Source organism: Puma concolor, chromosome B4 (assembly GCF_028749965.1).
Source record: "Puma concolor isolate L17-30 chromosome B4, mPumCon1.1.hap2, whole genome shotgun sequence".
Classification (NCBI taxonomy): Eukaryota; Metazoa; Chordata; class Mammalia; order Carnivora; family Felidae; genus Puma; species Puma concolor.
The window spans coordinates 36122605-36141950 of NC_141673.1; the positions used below are offsets into that span (position 1 = coordinate 36122605).

Here is a 19346-nt window from a genome sequence, read left to right on the forward strand (position 1 = left end):
ACAGAGACACAGTAACAAAGGAGTTACTGATGTTGTGAACAGTAGTGGGGAGATACAGTACTGAAAGACCCTAAGCAGATTTGTCTGCCCTAGAGCACAGGAAAAAAAAAAAAAAAAAAGCCTGGGTTTAAAATAAAAACTAGCATATAAAATATCCAGTCCTAGAATGCCACAAAAGGAAGGGGAGTTGCTGTAATTCTCTCCAGATCAGAAGGGCTATGGTTTACGCAAGCACTATGGTTTATGTTCCTCATTCACAATGATAGTACAGAAGGGAACAAGGTCCAGGCACCACAGCTGGCCAGCCACTTCAGTGAGCCATGAGCCCATAGCCCATACTGCCCCAGACACCCTGGGGTCAGAAATAAAAGCCCACAGTTTAAAAGAGTAACTAGAATATAGAGGATCTAGCCCTAGACCCTGTCAAATGGTGGGGCTGCTGCTGAAACACTCTGGATCAGAGGGGCTGGCAAGAACCATGGTTTACATTCTCCCTTTACCTTGAAAGCATGGATGGGAACAGGGTCCAGGTACCCTAACTGGCCTACTGCCTCAGTGAGCACCAGGTCCCTAATCCATATCAGCTCTGGCCATCCCACCAAGGTAATCCCAGGCCAATGCACACTGGGATACCACTGGTCAATGCTCACTACAGCTGTAGTCATGGTGCCATGGTGACCACATGAAAACCACCCCTAGAACATTCTAGGCCCACATCATTTTGGCTCCAGATGGCTTGTTAGAGCACCCTCACGGGGTGGGGGGGAGGGTGTTCCAGAACCTCTTAGCTTATACCTGCTTTAGCTCTAGCTGCTCTACTAGGGTGGAGCAACACAGGAACTCCTGGCCTGTGCCTACTCCATCTTTAGTCACTCAACCAGGGCATCCACTTCACTGAGCACCCTGAGACATTCTGGCTGGCACAATCTTCAGCTTCAGTTGTCCTACCAGGATGTGCGCTAGTTAGAGAGCCCCAGGATGCTGTAGTTTGCACCCCCTTCATCTTGAGCTATCCTCCCAGGGTGCTGTCTGTGTAGAGAGCCCTGGGACCAAGCCAGACCATGCCACTTCAGCTACAGTTGTACTACCAAGGTGCCCCTGCACAGAGCACCCTGGGACTCCTTGGCCTGCATTCTGCCTTGGATCCAACCACCTCACCAAGGCAGTTTCTGTGTAGAGAACCCCAGGATACCCTAGCTTATACCTACTTTAGCTTCAATTATCTTGCCAGTGTGCCCTTCACATGGAAAACCCTGGAACCACCCTGTCGCATACTTTAGCTCCAGCCTTCCCACCAGGGCAGCCTATCACAGAGTGCCCTGGAACCCCCAGACAACATCAGCCACAGCTCCAGCCAACTAGCTAAAGTCACCAGGCACATACAGTCTACAAAGGAGATGACTATATATATATATATATATATATATAGGACTATTTCTTCAAATTTAGGAGAAGTACATGTTCCATATAATTCATAGAAACAAACTCAGAAAATCAAGCAAAATGGAGAGACAGAGGAATATGCTCCAAATGAAAAAACAAGATGAAATCTCAAAGAACTAAATGAAATAGAGATAAATAATGTGTTTGATAAAGAGTTTAAAGTAATCATTGTAAATATGCTCACTGGACTAGAAAAAAGAGTGGAAAAACTCAGTAAGAATTTCAACAAAGAGGCAGAAAATACCAAAAAAAAAAAAAAAAAGGCCAATCAGAGTTGAAGATAACAATAACTGAAATGAAAAAACACTAGAGATCATCAACAGTAGATTAGCCGATACAGGATAATAGCTCAGCGATTTGGAAACAGTGTAATGATCGCACCCAAGCTGAAAAGTAAAAAGAAAAAAAAGCATCAAGTGAATGAACATTCATATTATAGGAACCCAAAAAAGAGAAAAGACAGAGAAAGGGCAGAAAACTTATTTGATGACATAATAGCTGAAAACTTTACTAACCTGGGGAAGAAAACAGACATCCAGATTCAGCAAGCACAGAGAATTCCAAATAAGATGAACCTGAGGAGATCCACCCATGACACGAAATAATTAAAATGTTAAAGGTTAAAGAGATAATTTTAAAAGCATCAAGAGAGAAGCAAAAAATTAGGTACAAAGGAAACCCCATAAGACTATCCAGTGATTTTTGAGGAGAAATTTTGCAGGCCACAAACGAGTGGCATGATATATTCAAAGAGCTAAAAGGAACAACAACAACAAAAAACCAAAACCAAGAATACTCCACCTGACAAGGTTATCATTTACAATAGGGGAGATAAAAAGTTTCCCAGACAAACAAAAGTTAAAGGAGCTCATCACTAGTGAATCAGCTTTATAAGAAATGTCCATGGGACTTCCTTAGGGGGAAAAAAGGCCACAATTAGAAGTAACAGAATTATAGATTCCACCTACACCTGCCTAAATAACCCAGAAAACCACCAGAGGATTAGCAGAACGGAGTCGCCGGAGCCAAGCGCAGACGAGAGGCCCACGGAAGAGGGTAGGAAGGGCGGCGAGGCGGTGCGCGCTCCACGGACTGGCAGGAGGGAGCCGGGGCGGAGGGGCGGCTCGCCGGCCAAGCAGAGCCCCCGAGTCTGGCTTGCAAAAAGCGGAGGGGCCTGACGGACTGTGTTCCGACAGCAAGCGCGACTTAGCGTCTGGGAAGTCATAAGTTAACAGCTCTGCTCAGAAAGCGGGAAGGCTGAAGGACAAAGGGAAGGAGAGCTGCTGAGCCCCCGGACGACAGAGCTCAGTTTGGTGGGGAACAAAGGCGCTCGCCAGCGCCATCTTCCCCGCCCATCCCCCAGCCAAAATCCCAAAGAGAACCAGTTCCTGCCAGGGAACTTGCTCGCTCCGCGCAAACACCCAACTCTGCGCTTCTGCGGAGCCAAACCTCCGGCAGCGGATCTGACTCCCTCCTGCTGCCACAGGGCCCCTCCTGAAGTGGATCACCTAAGGAGAAGCAAGCTAAGCCTGCCCCTCCTGCCCCTGTGCACCTTGCCTACCCACCCCAGCTAAGACGCCAGATCCCCAGCATCACAAGCCTGGCAGTGTGCAAGTAGCCCAGACAGACCACCCCACCCCACAGTGAATCCCGCCCCTAGGAGAGGGGAAGAGAAGGCACGCACCAGTCTGACTGTGGCCCCAGAGGTGGGCTGGGAGCAGACATCAGGTCTGACTGCGGCTCCGCCCACCAACTCCAGTTATACACCACAGCACAGGGGAAGTGCCCTGCAGGTCCTCACCACGCCAGGGACTATCCAAAATGACCAAGCGGAAGAATTCCCCTCAGAAGAATCTCCAGGAAATAACAACAGCTAATGAGCTGATCAAAAAGGATTTAAATAATATAACAGAAAGTGAATTTAGAATAATAGTCATAAAATTAATCGCTGGGCTTGAAAACAGTATAGCTGACAGCAGAGAATCTCTTGCTACAGAGATCAAGGGACTAAGGAACAGTCACGAGGAGCTGAAAAACGCTTTAAACGAAATGCATAACAAAATGGAAACCACCACGGCTCGGATTGAAGAGGCAGAGGAGAGAATAGGTGAACTAGAAGATAAAGTTATGGAAAAAGAGGAAGCTGAGAAAAAGAGGGATAAAAAAATCCAGGAATATGAGGGGAAAATTAGAGAACTAAGTGATACACTAAAAAGAAATAATATACGCATCATTGGTATCCCAGAGGAGGAAGAGAGAGGGAAAGGTGCCGAAGGGGTACTTGAAGAAATAATAGCTGAGAACTTCCCTGAACTGGGGAAGGAAAAAGGCATTGAAATCCAAGAGGCACAGAGAACTCCCTTCAGACGTAACTTGAATCGATCTTCTGCACGACATATCATAGTGAAACTGGCAAAATACAAGGATAAAGAGAAAATTCTGAAAGCAGCAAGGGGTAAACGTGCCCTCACGTATAAAGGGAGACCTATAAGACTCGTGACTGATCTCTCTTTTGAAACTTGGCAGGCCAGAAAGAATTGGCACGAGATTTTCAGTGTGCTAGACAGAAAAAATATGCAGCCGAGAATCCTTTATCCAGCAAGTCTGTCATTTAGAATCGAAGGAGAGATAAAGGTCTTCCCAAACAAACAAAAACTGAAGGAATTTGTCACCACTAAACCAGCCCTACAAGAGATCCTAAGGGGGACCCTGTGAGACAAAGTACCAGAGACATCACTACAAGCATAAAACATACAGACATCACAATGACTCTAAACCCATATCTTTCTATAATAACACTGAATGTAAATGGATTAAATGCGCCAACCAAAAGACATAGGGTATCAGAATGGATAAAAAAAACAAGACCCATCTATTTGCTGTCTACAAGAGACTCATTTTAGACCTGAGGACACCTTTAGATTGAGAGTGAGGGGATGGAGAACTATTTATCATGCTACTGGAAGCCAAAAGAAAGCTGGAGTAGCCATCCTTATATCAGACAAACTAGACTTTAAATTAAAGGCTGTAACAAGAGATGAAGAAGGACATTATATAATAGTGACAGGGTCTACCCATCAGGAAGAGCTAACAATTATAAATGTCTATGCGCCGAATACCGGAGCGCCCAAATATATAAAACAATTACTCATAAACACAAGCAACCTTATTGATAAGAATGTGGTAATTGCAGGGGACTTTAACACCCCACTTACAGAAATGGATAGATCATCTAGACACACGATCAATAAAGAAACAAGGGCCCTGAATGAGACATTGGATCAGATGGACTTGACAGATATATTTAGAACTCTGCATCCCAAAGCAACAGAATATACTTTCTTCTCGAGTGCACATGGAACATTCTCCAAGATAGATCATATACTGGGTCACAAAACAGCCCTTCATAAGTTTACAAGAATTGAAATCATACCATGCATACTTTCAGACCACAACGCTATGAAGCTTGAAATCAACCACAGAAAAAAGTCTGGAAAACCTCCAAAAGCATGGAGGTTAAAGAACACCCTACTAACGAATGAGTGGGTCAACCAGGCAATTAGAGAAGAAATTAAAAAATATATGGAAACAAACGAAAATGAAAATACAACAATCCAAACGCTTTGGGACGCAGCAAAGGCAGTCCTGAGAGGAAAATACATTGCAATCCAGGCCTATCTCAAGAAACAAGAAAAATCCCAAATACAAAATCTAACAGCACACCTAAAGGAAATAGAAGCAGAACAGCAAAGGCAGCCTAAACCCAGCAGAAGAAGAGAAATAATAAAGATCAGAGCAGAAATAAACAATATAGAATCTAAAAAAACTGTAGAGCAGATCAATGAAACCAAGAGTTGGTTTTTTGAAAAAATAAACAAAATTGACAAACCTCTAGCCAGGCTTCTCAAAAAGAAAAGGGAGATGACCCAAATAGATAAAATCATGAATGAAAATGGAATTATTACAACCAATCCCTCAGAGATACAAACAATTATCAGGGAATACTATGAAAAATTATATGCCAACAAATTGGACAACCTAGAAGAAATGGACAAATTCCTGAACACCCACACTCTTCCAAAACTCAATCAGGAGGAAATAGAAAGCTTGAACAGACCCATCACCAGCGAAGAAATTGAATCGGTTATCAAAAATCTCCCAACAAATAAGAGTCCAGGACCAGATGGCTTCCCAGGGGAGTTCTACCAGACGTTTAAAGCAGAGATAATACCTATCCTTCTCAAGCTATTCCAAGAAATAGAAAGGGAAGGAAAACTTCCAGACTCATTCTATGAAGCCAGTATTACTTTGATTCCTAAACCAGACAGAGACCCAGTAAAAAAAGAGAACTACCGGCCAATATCCCTGATGAATATGGATGCAAAAATTCTCAATAAGATACTAGCAAATCGAATTCAACGGCATATAAAAAGAATTATTCACCATGATCAAGGGGGATTCATTCCTGGGATGCAGGGCTGGTTCAACATTCGCAAATCAATCAACGTGATACATCACATTAACAAAAAAAAAGAGAAAAACCATATGATCCTGTCAATCGTGCAGAAAAGGCCTTTGACAAAATCCAGCACCCTTTCTTAATAAAAACTCTTGAGAAAGTCGGGATAGAAGGAACATACTTAAAGATCATAAAAGCCATTTATGAAAAGCCCACAGCTAACATCATCCTCAACGAGGAAAAACTGAGAGCTTTTTCCCTGAGATCAGGAACACGACAGGGATGCCCACTCTCACCACTGTTGTTTAACATAGTGCTGGAAGTTCTAGCATCAGCAATCAGACAACAAAAGGAAATCAAAGGCGTCAAAATTGGCAAAGATGAAGTCAAGCTTTCGCTCTTTGCAGATGACATGATATTATACATGGAAAATCCGATAGACTCCACCAAAAGTCTGCTAGAACTGATACATGAATTCAGCAAAGTTGCAGGATACAAAATCAATGTACAGAAATCAGTTGCATTCTTATACACTAACAATGAAGCAACAGAAAGACAAATAAAGAAACTGATCCCATTCACAATTGCACCAAGAAGCATAAAATACCTAGGAATCAATCTAACCAAAGATGTAAAAGATCTGTATGCTGAAAACTATAGAAAGCTTATGAAGGTAATTGAAGAAGATTTAAAGAAATGGAAAGACATTCCCTGCTCATGGATTGGAAGAATAAACATTGTCAAAATGTCAATACTACCCAAAGCTATCTACACATTCAATGCAATCCCAATCAAAATTGCACCAGCATTCTTCTCGAAACTAGAACAAGCAATCCTAAAATTCATATGGAACCACAAAAGGCCCCGAATAGCCAAAGTAATTTTGAAGAAGAAGACCAAAGCAGGAGGCATCACAATCCCAGACTTTAGCCTCTACTACAAAGCTGTCATCATCAAGACAGCATGGTATTGGCACCAAAACAGACACATAGACCAATGGAATAGAATAGAAACCCCGGAACTAGACCCACAAACGTACGGCCAACTCATCTTTGACAAAGCAGGAAAGAACATCCAATGGAAAAAAGACAGTCTCTTTAACAAATGGTGCTGGGAGAACTGGACAGCAACATGCAGAAGGTTGAAACTAGACCACTTTCTCACACCATTCACAAAAATAAACTCAAAATGGATAAAGGACCTGAATGTGAGACAGGAAACCATCAAAACCTTAGAGGAGAAAGCAGGAAAAGACCTCTCTGACATCAACTGCAGCAATGTCTTACTTGATACATCCCCAAAGGCAAGGGAATTAAAAGCAAAAATGAATTACTGGGACCTTATGAAGATAAAAAGCTTCTGCACAGCAAAGGAAACAACCAACAAAACTAAAAGGCAACCAACAGAATCGGAAAAGATATTTGCAAATGACATATCAGACAAAGGGCTAGTATCCAAAATCTATAAAGAGCTCACCAAACTCCACACCCGAAAAGCAAATAACCCAGTGAAGAAATGGGCAGAAAACATGAATAGACACTTCTCTAAAGAAGACATCCGGATGGCCAACAGGCACATGAAAAGATGTTCAGCGTCGCTCCTTATCAGGGAAATACAAATCAAAACCACACTCAGATATCACCTCACGCCAGTCAGAGTGGCCAAAATGAACAAATCAGGAGACTATAGATGCTGGAGAGGATGTGGAGAAACGGGAACCCTCTTGCACTGTTGGTGGGAATGCAAATTGGTGCAGCCGCTCTGGAAAGCAGTGTGGAGGTTCCTCAGAAAATTAAAAATAGACCTACCCTATGACCCAGCAATAGCACTGCTAGGAATTTATCCAAGGGACACAGGAGTACTGATGCATAGGGGCACTTGTACCCCAATGTTCATAGCAGCAATCTCAACAATAGCCAAATTATGGAAAGAGCCTAAATGTCCATCAACGGATGAATGGATAAAGAAATTGTGGTTTATATACACAATGGAGTACTACGTGGCAATGAGAAAAAATGAAATATGGCCTTTTGTAGCAACGTGGATGGAACTGGAGAGTGTGATGCTAAGTGAAATAAGCCATACAGAGAAAGACAGATACCATATGGTTTCACTCTTATGTGGATCCTGAGAAACTTAAGAGAAACCCATGGGGGAGGGGAACAAAAAAAAAAAAAAAAAAGAGGTTAGAGTGGGAGAGAGCCAAAGCATAAGAGACTGTTGAGAACTGAGAACAAACTAAGGGTTGATGGGGGGTGGGAGGGAGGAGGGGGTGGGTGATGGGTACTGAGGAGGGCACCTTTTGGGATGAGCACTGGGTGTTGTATGGAAACCAATTTGACAATAAATTTCATATATAAATAAAAAAAAAATAAAAAAAAAAAAAGAAGTAACAGAATTATGAATCAAAGATGTAAATTGCTCATACAAAGATGTAGCATATATGTAAAACATGGGGGGGGGGATAAAAAATAAATAAATTGTTTTAAAATCTGTTTGACTTAAGTGACCATAAACTTAGTACAGTATATAGTGCTGTATACTTAGGTATACTTAGGATGTGATTTATGAACCTATTGTAACCACTAACCCAACACCTTGAATAAATACACTAAAAATAAAGAGAAAGACAAGCATAACACTATAGAAAGACATCAATCACAGGGAAGAGTCTGGGAAGATGGTGGAGCAAGAGGACCCTAAGCTCACCTCATCCCATGGATACAACTAGATAAAACTCACACCAGAGTAAATAACCCAGAAAACGACCCAAAGACTGGCAGAACAAACTCCAAAACTAAATGTAAAGAAAAGCCCACATCAAAGAGGGCAAGAAGGGCAGAGACGTGGTTGAGAACTAAACAGATCTGTGGGACTGTCCATTTGAGGGAATGAGCTGCTGATGCAAAGAGGGGAAAGAAACAGACTATCACACTGAAAAGCCTGCCCTGGGAAGATTAACTCCCATAATATTTGTCTTTGAAAACCAGATGCTAAATTTTGTGAGTTTGCACAACCAGTAGGAGTTAAAATATGGGATTTAAAAAATCAGCCATCTCAGCTCTGGGAGAGTCAGTGGGACAAAAGAAAACTGAATCCCTACCTTTAAAGAGACAGCACAATAAACAGCCTGCAGAGATACAGTATAGAAGCTACAGTTTGAAAAACACCTGGAGCATTTGGGAGAGAGAGTTACTTATTAATCTGAGAGCATGTCCTGGAGGAACAGAGATCTTTGGGGGACACCTCTAGGAGCAAAGGAGCTGACAGGCACCATTTCCCTCCCCCACCCTTCCAGCATAAACACATGGCTACCTACAGGAATCAGCACAGCACCCTACCTAACTTGCTTATACCACACACTGCCTCCCTATACTTGAGCACATCCATCCCCTATAGCTAGGACTGACTCAGTCCCAGCACGGTGGGTCTCCTCCCGCAGAAAACCAGTGCAGACCTTACTAACACTGTGTCTCCCAAACCTTGCACTTTGCAGATCTACCCCCTTCAACGTGGCCAGCCTCAGTACTGGCAGTGCTGTACTGGCACTCATGGCTGGATCCCATCCAAAGTGGTGCCATAAACCTAGCAGCATGAAAAGTGTCCTAGCAGGCCAGCACCACTCCAAAGAGACTCCTGCCCTGGGCAGAAAGAAAGATAACCACACACACCAGTCATGCTACAGCTCTAGCAGTGGGATAGGGACAGACAATTGGTATGATTGCAGGCCTTGCCCACCAACAAAAGCTTCTTGGGGGACAAAATAGGGATAGTACCCTGCAGTTTGGTGCTACTACATCTATGGCAAATGCCTTCTCTGACACAACTCAAGCCCAAGGTGGCCCCAGACTGGCCCACTAACACCACAAGAACCAAACACTGTCCATGATAAGCAAAGAGACCATGGCAGATGACTGGACTGAATGAAAAAGCAGTTCAGCCACAATAGCAGAATGCATGTAACACATAGAAGACACCTCTGAAATGATCGTTTCCAATAAAAAAGAGACACTGCACTACAGGACACAACAGGACCTCTTCTTCATAAGGTCACTACTTTCAAGAGCAGGAGACAAAGCTGACTTTCCTAACATATAGAAACAAGCACAGAGTTTGACAAAATGAGGAAACAGAGGAATATACCCCAAATGAACTGAATGGGACAAAATCATAGCAAGAGACCTAAGCAAAATGGGGTATAAGTAATATGCTAGATAGAGAATTTGATTTAATTATTATGAAGACACTGGACTGGAGAAGGAAGGAGGACATCAGTGAGACTCTTAACAAAGAGAAAAAAAAGAAACAATCAGATATGAAGAACACAATAATAGAAATTAAAAACATACTCGATGGAATAAATAGTAGGATAGAAGAAGAAGAATGAAGCAATGACCTGGAGTACAGAGTAATGGAAAGTAATCAAGCTGAGCAGGTATGAGAAAAAAGTTATACAAAATGAAAACATACTTAGAGAACTCAGCAACATTATCAAACATCATAAAATTTATATTATATGTATCCCAGAAGGAACAGAGAGAAAAATGTGGCAGAAAATATATTTGAAGAAATAATAACTGAATACTTCCCAAATCTGGGCAAGAAAACAGAAATCCAGATCCAGGAGGCACAGGGAAACCCCAAAAAATCAACTCAAGGAGGTCCACACCAAAATACATAATAATTAAAATAGCAAAAAGTAGTGATAAAGACAGAATTTTAAAAGCAGCACAAGAAGACAGTTACATACAAGGCGAATCCCATAGAGCCATCAGCAGATTTTTCAGCAGAAACTTTGCAGGTCAGAAAAGGAAGTGGCAGAAAGAAAAAAAAAAAAAATCTGCAGCCAAGAATATTCTATCCAGCAAGGATATGGTTCAGAATAGAAGCAGAGATAAAAAGTTCCTCAAAGGAAAGTTAAAGGAATTTGTGACCACTGACCACTAAACCATAATATATATATATATATATATATATATATATATATATATATATATATATATACACACACACACACACACATACATACATACATATATATTAAGGGGATGCTTTGAGTGGAAAACAAAGACCATAAGTAAGAGAAAGAAAATTAAGAAGCCAAAAAGCAGTAAAAATAAGTATATTTATAAAATTCAGTCAAGGGGCTCACAAAATAAAAGTATTTAAGGTATGATACCATATAACTAAAATATGGAAGAGAAATGAATAAAGAATGGATTCAAACTTAAGCAACCATCAGCTAAATATAGACTGCTATACAGAGGAGGTTATATACAAACCAATTGGTAACCACAAATCAACATCAAAAAAACAGTAATAGATATGCAAAAAATAACAAGAATCCAAGTATATCGCTAAAGAAAGCCAATTTATCATGAGAGAAGAGAGCAATGGAAGAAAGGAACAGAGAACTACAAATACAAACATAAAACAGGTAACAAAATGGCAATAAATACACACCTATTAATCATTCATTACTTTGACTGTAAATAGACTAAACACTAACAACAACAACAACAAAAAACATAGGGTGACAAAATGGATAAACACACACACACACACACACACACACACACACACACACACACACAAAATGTGTGACTGGCACATTGGACAGATAGATTTAACAGATATATTCAGAACATTCTATCCTAAACAGCAAAATATACATCTTTTTCAAGTGCACATGGAACACTCTCCAGAATAGATCAAAGATTAGGCCACAAAAAGGTCTTAACAAACTCAAAAAGATTGAAGTCTATCATACAACTTTTCCAACCAGAATGCTATGAAACTAGAGATCAATTACAAGAAAAAAGAATCTTGAAGGAACACAAATACATGGAGGTTAAATAAGATGCTACTAAACAATGAATGGTCAACCAAGAACTCAAAGAGGAAATAAAACATTATATGGAGACAAATGAAAATGAAAACACAAGGATCCAAAATCTTTGGGATATAAGAAAAGCTGTTCTAAGAGGGAAGTTTATAGTAATACAGGCCTACCTAAATAAGTAAGAAAAAATATGAAATAAATAACCTAACATTACCCTTAAAGGAGCGATAAAAGTAAATAATAAAGATTAGCACAGAAATAATGAAATAGAAGACTAAAAACACAATAGATCAATAGATCAGGATGGGTCATTAAAATGAAACCACAATGAAACCAGGTGGCTCTTTAAAAATATCAGTAAAATTGATAAAACTTTAGTAACACTCATGAGAGAGAGAGAGAGAGAGAGAGAGAGAGAGAGAGAAGGGGGAGGGACTCATAAAATCAGAAGTGAAAGAGGAAAAACAACAACTGACACCACAGAAATATAAAAGATTTTAAGAAAATATTATGAAAAATGATATGCCAACAGTTTGGACAACTTAGAAATGTATAATATCCCAAAACTGAATCAGGAAGAGATAGAAAATTTGAACAGACCAATTACCAGCAATAAAACTGAATCAGTCATTTAAAAGTTCCCAACAAACAAAAGTCCAGGGCCAGAAGGCTTCACACGTGAGTGTCACCAAACATTTAAAAAGGAGTTAATACCTATTATTCTCAAACTATTCCAAATAATAGAAAAGAAAGGAAAACTTCCAATTTCATTCTATGAGGCCAGCATTACCCTGACACCAAAACTAGATAAACACACTACAAAAGAGAAGAACTACAGGCCAATATCTTTGATGAACATAGGTGCAAAACTCCCCAACAAAATATTAGCAACCCAAGTCCAACAATACACTAAAAAAATCATTCACCATAATCAAGTGGGATTTATTCCTGGGATATAAGAGTGGTTCAATATTCACAAATCAACCAATGTGATACATCACATCAATAAAAGAAAAGATTAAAAATCCTATGATAATTTCAATTGATGCAGAAAAAGCATTTGATAAATTATAGCAACGATTCATGACAAAATCCCTCACCAAAGGAGGTATAGAGGGAACATACTTCAACATAATAGGGGCCATATATGACAAACCCACAGCTAACATCATCCTTAATGGTGAAAAACTGAGAGCATTCTCCCTAAGGTCAGAAACAAGATAAGAATGTCCACTCTCACCACTTTTATTCAACACAGTACTGGAAGTCCTAGCTACAGCAACCAGAAAATAAAAACAAATAAAAGGCATCCAAATTGGTAAAGAAAAGTAAAACTTCCACTCTTTGCAGATAGTGTGATGCTATATATAGAAAACCTGAAAGACTCCACAAAAACCCTACTAGAACTGATAAATGAATTCAGTAAAGTCACAGGAAATATTCAGAATTCTGTTGCATTTCTGCGCATCAGTAATAAAGCAGAAAAGGAAATTAAGAAAGCAATCTCATTTATAATTGCACTCAAAATAATAAAATAACAAGGAATAAACTTAAACAAGAAAGTGAAAGACCTGTGCTCTGAAAATTATAAATCTTTGATGAAAGAAATTGAAGATAGTACAAAGAAATGGAAACATATTCCATGCTCATAGATTAAAAGAACAAATATTATTGAAATGTATATACTCTCCAAAGCAATCTAGATTTAATTCAATCCCTATCAAAATACCAACAGCATTTTTCACAGAAAAAGAACAAACAATCCTACAATTTGTATGGAACCACCAAAGACCTTAAATAGCTAAAGCAATCTTGAGTAAGAAGAACAAAGCTAGAGGTACCACAGTTCCAAATTTCAAGATATACTACAAAGCTGTGGTAATCAAAACATTATGGTACTGGTACAGACAAAACCACATAGGTCAGTGGAACAGAATAGAGAGCCCATAAATAAACCCATGATTATATGGTCAATTAATTTTCAACAAAGGAGGCAAAAATATGCAATGGGAAAAAAATGGTCTCTTCGGCAAATGGTGTTGAGAAAACTGGACAGCTGTGTGCAAAAGAATGAAACTGGATCACTTTCTCACACCATACACAAATATAAACTCAAAATGAATTAATGGCCTATTTGTGAAGCCTGAAACCATTGAAATCCTAGAGGATAACACTGGCAGTAGTTTTTCTGACATTGGAGATAATATTTTTCTACATATATCTCCTGAGGCAAGGGAAACAAAAGCAAAAATAAACTACTGGGACTACATCAAAATGCAAAGCTTCTGCACAGCAAAGGAAACAATCAACAGAACTAAAAGACAACCTACTGAATGGGAAAAGATATTTTCAGATAATATATCTGATAAAAGGTTAATATCCAAAATATATAATAGGCTTATACAGATGGGCACCAAAAACAACAAAACAAAACAAATATTTCTACTTAAAAATGGGCAAAAGACATGAACTGACATTTCCCCAAAGCAGACATACAGATGGTCAACAGACATGAAAAGATGCTCAACATCACTCATCTCAGGGAAACGCAAATCAAACTACAGTGAGGTATCACCTCACACCTGTCTGAATGGCTGGAATCAAAACCCAAGAAGTAACATGGATTAGAAAGAATGTGGAGAAAAAGCAAATTTCACGCACCATTGGTGAGAATACATACTAATGCAGCCACTGTGGAAGACAATATGGAGGTTCTTCAAAAAGTTAAAAACTGATTACCATATGATCCAGTAATCATACTAATGGGTATTTCTCCAAAAAATATTAGAACACTATTTCAGAAGGATACATATTTCAAAAGGATATATTTCAAAAGGATACATATGTAAATACTATGTTTATAGCAGCATTATTTATAACAGCCAAATAATGGAAGCAGCCCAAGTGTCCATCAATAGATGTATAATAAAGAAGAATTGGTATATATACATAAATAGAAAAACAGCCATAAAAAAATGAAATTTTGCCAATTGCAAGAACATGAATGGGTCTAGATAGTATAATGCTAAACAAAATGATCCCAGAGAAAGACAAATACCATATAATTTTACTCATATTTGGAATTTAAGAAACAAAACCAATAAAGTGAAAAAAGAAGACAACCCAAAAAACAGACTCTTAACTATAGAGAACAAATGGATGGTGGAGGAGAGGAGAGAAAGGAAGGAGAGTGGAGGGATGAGGGAAATAGGTGATTGGATTAAGAGTACACTTCTCTTTTTTTTTTTTAATTTTTTAATGTTTATTATTTTTGAAAGAGAGAGACAGAGAGCAAGCAGGGGAGGGGAAGAGAGAGAGGGAGAAACAGAATCAGAAACAGGTTCCAGGCTCAGAGCTGCCAACACAGAGCCTGACGTGGGGCTCAAACCCACAGACCGCAAGACCATGACCTGAGCTGAAGTCAGCTGCTTAACCTACTAAGCCACCCAGTCCACCCCAAGAGTACACTTCTCCTGATGAGCACTGAGTACCATATGGAATTGTTGAATCAGTATATGGTACAGCTGAAACTCATAAACTGATATAGAAAACACTTGGATGCTAACAAGAATTAAAATTTAAAAAAAAAAAAAATTTTTAACCTTTATTTATTTTTGAGGCAGAGAGAGAAAGAGCATGAATGGGGGAGGGGCAGACAGAGAGGGAGACACAGAATCCGAAGCAGGCTGCAGGCTCTGAGCTGTCAGCCCAGAGCCCGACGCGGGGCTCGAACTCACAGACCGCAAGATCGTGACCTGAGCCGAAGTCGGACGCTTAACCAACTGAGCCACCCAGGCGCCCCAAGAATTAAAATTTTTAAAAAGAATGTAATTCCACTTACAATAGCATAAAAAAGAACAATATACAGAGAAGTAAATATAACAAAGTAAAAGCTTTATATACTGAAAACTATGAAACACTGTGGAAAGAAATTTAAAGCCTCAATAAATGGAATTAAATCCCAGTTTCATTAATCAAAAGATTTATTATTAAGAAGGAATTAAAAGGGCATTAATTAGGGCAAACTGATGTACAGATTCAACTCAATCCTTATCTAAATCCCAGCTGGGGTTTTTGGAGAAATTGACAATCTCATCTCAAAATCCATATGGACATGCAAGGGACCCATAAAAGCCAAAACAATTTTGAAAATGAACAAAATTATAGGATTTACACTTTTTCTTTCAAAAGGTAGTACAAAGCTGTGGTACCTGGGTGGCTCAGTCTGTTAAGCATTCAGCTTCAGCTCAGGTCATTGATCTCACAGTTTGTGGGATCAAGTCCTATGCTGACAGCTCAGAGCCCAGAGCCTGCTTTGGATTCTGTGACTCTTTCCCCCTCTGCCCCTCCCCTGCTTGCACTCTGTCTCTCTCTGTCTGTCAAAAATAAATAAATGTTAAAAAAAAAAAAAAGTTAAAAAATTAGTACACAGCCACAATGATCAAGACAGGGTGTATCATAAGGATGTATATAGGTCAACGATATAGAACTCAGAGTCCAAGTTTTTGATAAATTGAATTGTGCCAAGATAATTCAGTGGGCAAAGAATAGTTTTTTAAAAATATGGTGCTGGGAAACAACTGGATATTCACATGCAAAAAGAAAATAAATTTGGACCCTTATTTTATTTAAAAAAAAAAAAGACATCAATCACAAGAAAAGAGAGTACAAAAAAAAAGGGGACAGAGAACTGCAAAAAACAAAACCAGAAAAAAATTAACAAAATGACAATAAGCACACACCTATTAATAATTACTTTAAATGTTAATGGTGTGAATGCTTCAATAAAAATACAGAGAATGGCAGAATGGATAAAAAATAAGACACATCTGGGGCACTTGGGTGGCTCAGTGGGTTATGAATGCGACTTTGGCTCAGGTCATGATCTGCTGGTTAGTAACCTGGAGCCCCACATCTGGCTGTCTGCTGTCAGCACAGAACCTACTTCGGAACCCTGTCTCCTCTCTCTCTGTGCCTCCCCTGCTCATGCTCTCTCTCTCTCTCAAAAATAAAGAAGACAAAGAGACAAAGAGGGACTATATAATAATAAAGGGGGGTACCTGGGTAGCTCAGCCAGTTAAGTGTCCAACTTTGGCTCAGCTCATGATTTCATGGTTTGTGAGTTTAAGCTTCATATTGGGCTCTCCACTGTCAGCACAGAGCCCACTTTGGATCCTCTGTCTCCCTCTCTCTGCTGCTCCCCAATGCGCTTTCTCTCTCTAAAATAAAAATAAATAAAAATTTTCAAAAATAATAATGATAAGGAGTCAATCCAACAAGAGGAGAAAATATAAATATGTATACTCCTAACACAAATCACTTAAATATATAAAGCAAATATTAACAGACATAAAGAGAAATTGACAGTAATATAGTAATAATAAGGAACTTAAACACACTTTTGCATCAATTCATAGATCATCCAGGAAAAAATTAATAAGGAAAGTGTCTTTGAATGACACATTAGACTATACGGACTTAACAGATATATACAAAACATTCCATTCAAAAACAATAGAACACACATTATTTTTGGTGCACATGGAACATTCTCCAAGATAGAGCCCATGCTAGACCATGAGACAAGTCTCAACAAAGAATAGTAAAATCATATTGTGAATCTTTTCTGACCATAACAGTATAAAATTAGAAATCAATCACAGAAAAAAAAATGGAAAAAAAAACCCAAGAAACATGAGGCTTTAGTGGAGTTAAACAACATGTTACTAAACAGCCAAAGGATCAACCAAGATATAAAAGAGGAAATAAAAGATACACGGAGACAAGTGACATCTTTGGGGTACAGGAAAAGTTCTAAGAGGGGAGTTCATACTAATATAGGCCCACCTCAAGAAACAAAAGTATCAGATAAACAATATAACCTTACACTTAAAGGAACTTGGAAAAAAGAGCAAAGTCCAAGTTTAGTAGAAGAAAGGAAATAATAAGATGAGAGATGAAATAAAGACTAAAAGAATAATAGAAAAGGTCAATGAAATCAAGAGCTGGTTCTTTGAAAAGATAAATAAAACTAATAAACCATTAGCTAGACTCAGGAGGAGGAAAAGAGAACACAAATATGCTAAAAATCAGAAAAAAAAGGAGAAGTAACAGATAACACAGAAATACAAAGAATTATAAAGAACTAAAAAATTATAGGCTGACCAATTGGACAACTAAGAAGAAATGAATTTTAAGAAACATACAATATTCCAAATGGAATCATGAAGAAATAGACAATCTGAACATACCAATTACCGGTAATAAAAGGAATAAATTACCCAAAACCTCCCAACAAACAAAAGTCCAGGAACAGATAGATTCACAGGTGAATACTATCAAACATTTAAAGAAGTGCTAATGTGTTCTCCTCAAACTATTCTAAAAAAACAAAAGAGGAAGGGAAGTTTCCAAATACATTCTGTCGGTCCAGCATTACCCTGATACCAAAACCAACAGAGACACTACAGCAAATGAAACCTATAAAGCAATATCACTGATGAACATAGGTGCAAAAATCCTCAACAAAACATTAGCAAACTGCATTCAACAATATAGTAAAATGATCATTTACCAGGATCAAATGATATTATACCAGGGATGTATGTATGCATTACTTGGAAATCAATCAATGTAAAGCACCACATCAACAAAATAAAAGATAAAAACTATATGATCATCTCAATAGATGCAGGAAAAGCACTTAACAAAATCCATCATCTGTTCATGATAAAAAATCTCAATGAAGTAAATTTAGAGATAACATACCTCAACATAATAAAGTCCATGTATGAAGAACCCACAGGTAACATCATATTCAATGTGAAAAACTGATAGCTTTTCCTTTAAGATCAGGAAACAAAAAAGATGTCCACTCTTAACATTTTTTTTTAATTTTTTTTTTCAACGTTTATTTATTTTTGGGACAGAGAGAGACAGAGCATGAACGGGGGAGGGGCAGAGAGAGAGGGAGACACAGAATCGGAAACAGGCTCCAGGCTCTGAGCCATCAGCCCAGAGCCCGACGCGGGGCTCGAACTCACAGACCGCGAGATCGTGACCTGGCTGAAGTCGGACGCTTAACCGACGGCGCCACCCAGGCGCCCCCACTCTTAACATTTTTTATTCAACATAGTCCTAACCACAGCAATCAGACAAGGAAAAGAAATAAAATGCATCAAAATTGGTAAGGAAAAAGTAAAACTGTCACTATTTGCAGATGATGTAATACTATATTGAAAAACCCTAATGACTCAACCAAAAAACGTAGAATAAATACATTCAATAAAATTGAAAGATAAAGAATTGATTCACAGAAATTGGCTGTGTTTCTATGTGCACTAATTATAAAATAGCAGAAAGAGAAATTAAGAAAACAATTCTATTTATAATTACACAAAAAAAGAATAAAATACCCAGGAATAAACTTAACCAAAAGGTGAAAGACCTGTACTCTAAAAAATCATAAAACAGCGATGGAAAAAGAAGTGAACACAATTCAAACAAATGCAAAGGTACTCCATACTCCTTGATTGGATGAATTAACATTATTAAATGTCCATACTACTTAAAACTACCTACAGATTCAATGCAATTTCTATC

General features: G+C 38.7%; 1 long non-coding RNA gene across 1 annotated transcript in view; it reads right to left on the reverse strand.

Annotated features, from left to right (window-relative positions):
• LOC147579014 (uncharacterized) overlaps positions 1-19346 on the reverse strand; it is a 236871-nt gene that overhangs the window by 93866 nt on the left and 123659 nt on the right. The window contains exon 2 of the long non-coding RNA XR_015253119.1: positions 16805-16963. This is a non-coding gene — a long non-coding RNA (uncharacterized LOC147579014). The remainder of the gene's footprint in view (positions 1-16804; positions 16964-19346) is intronic.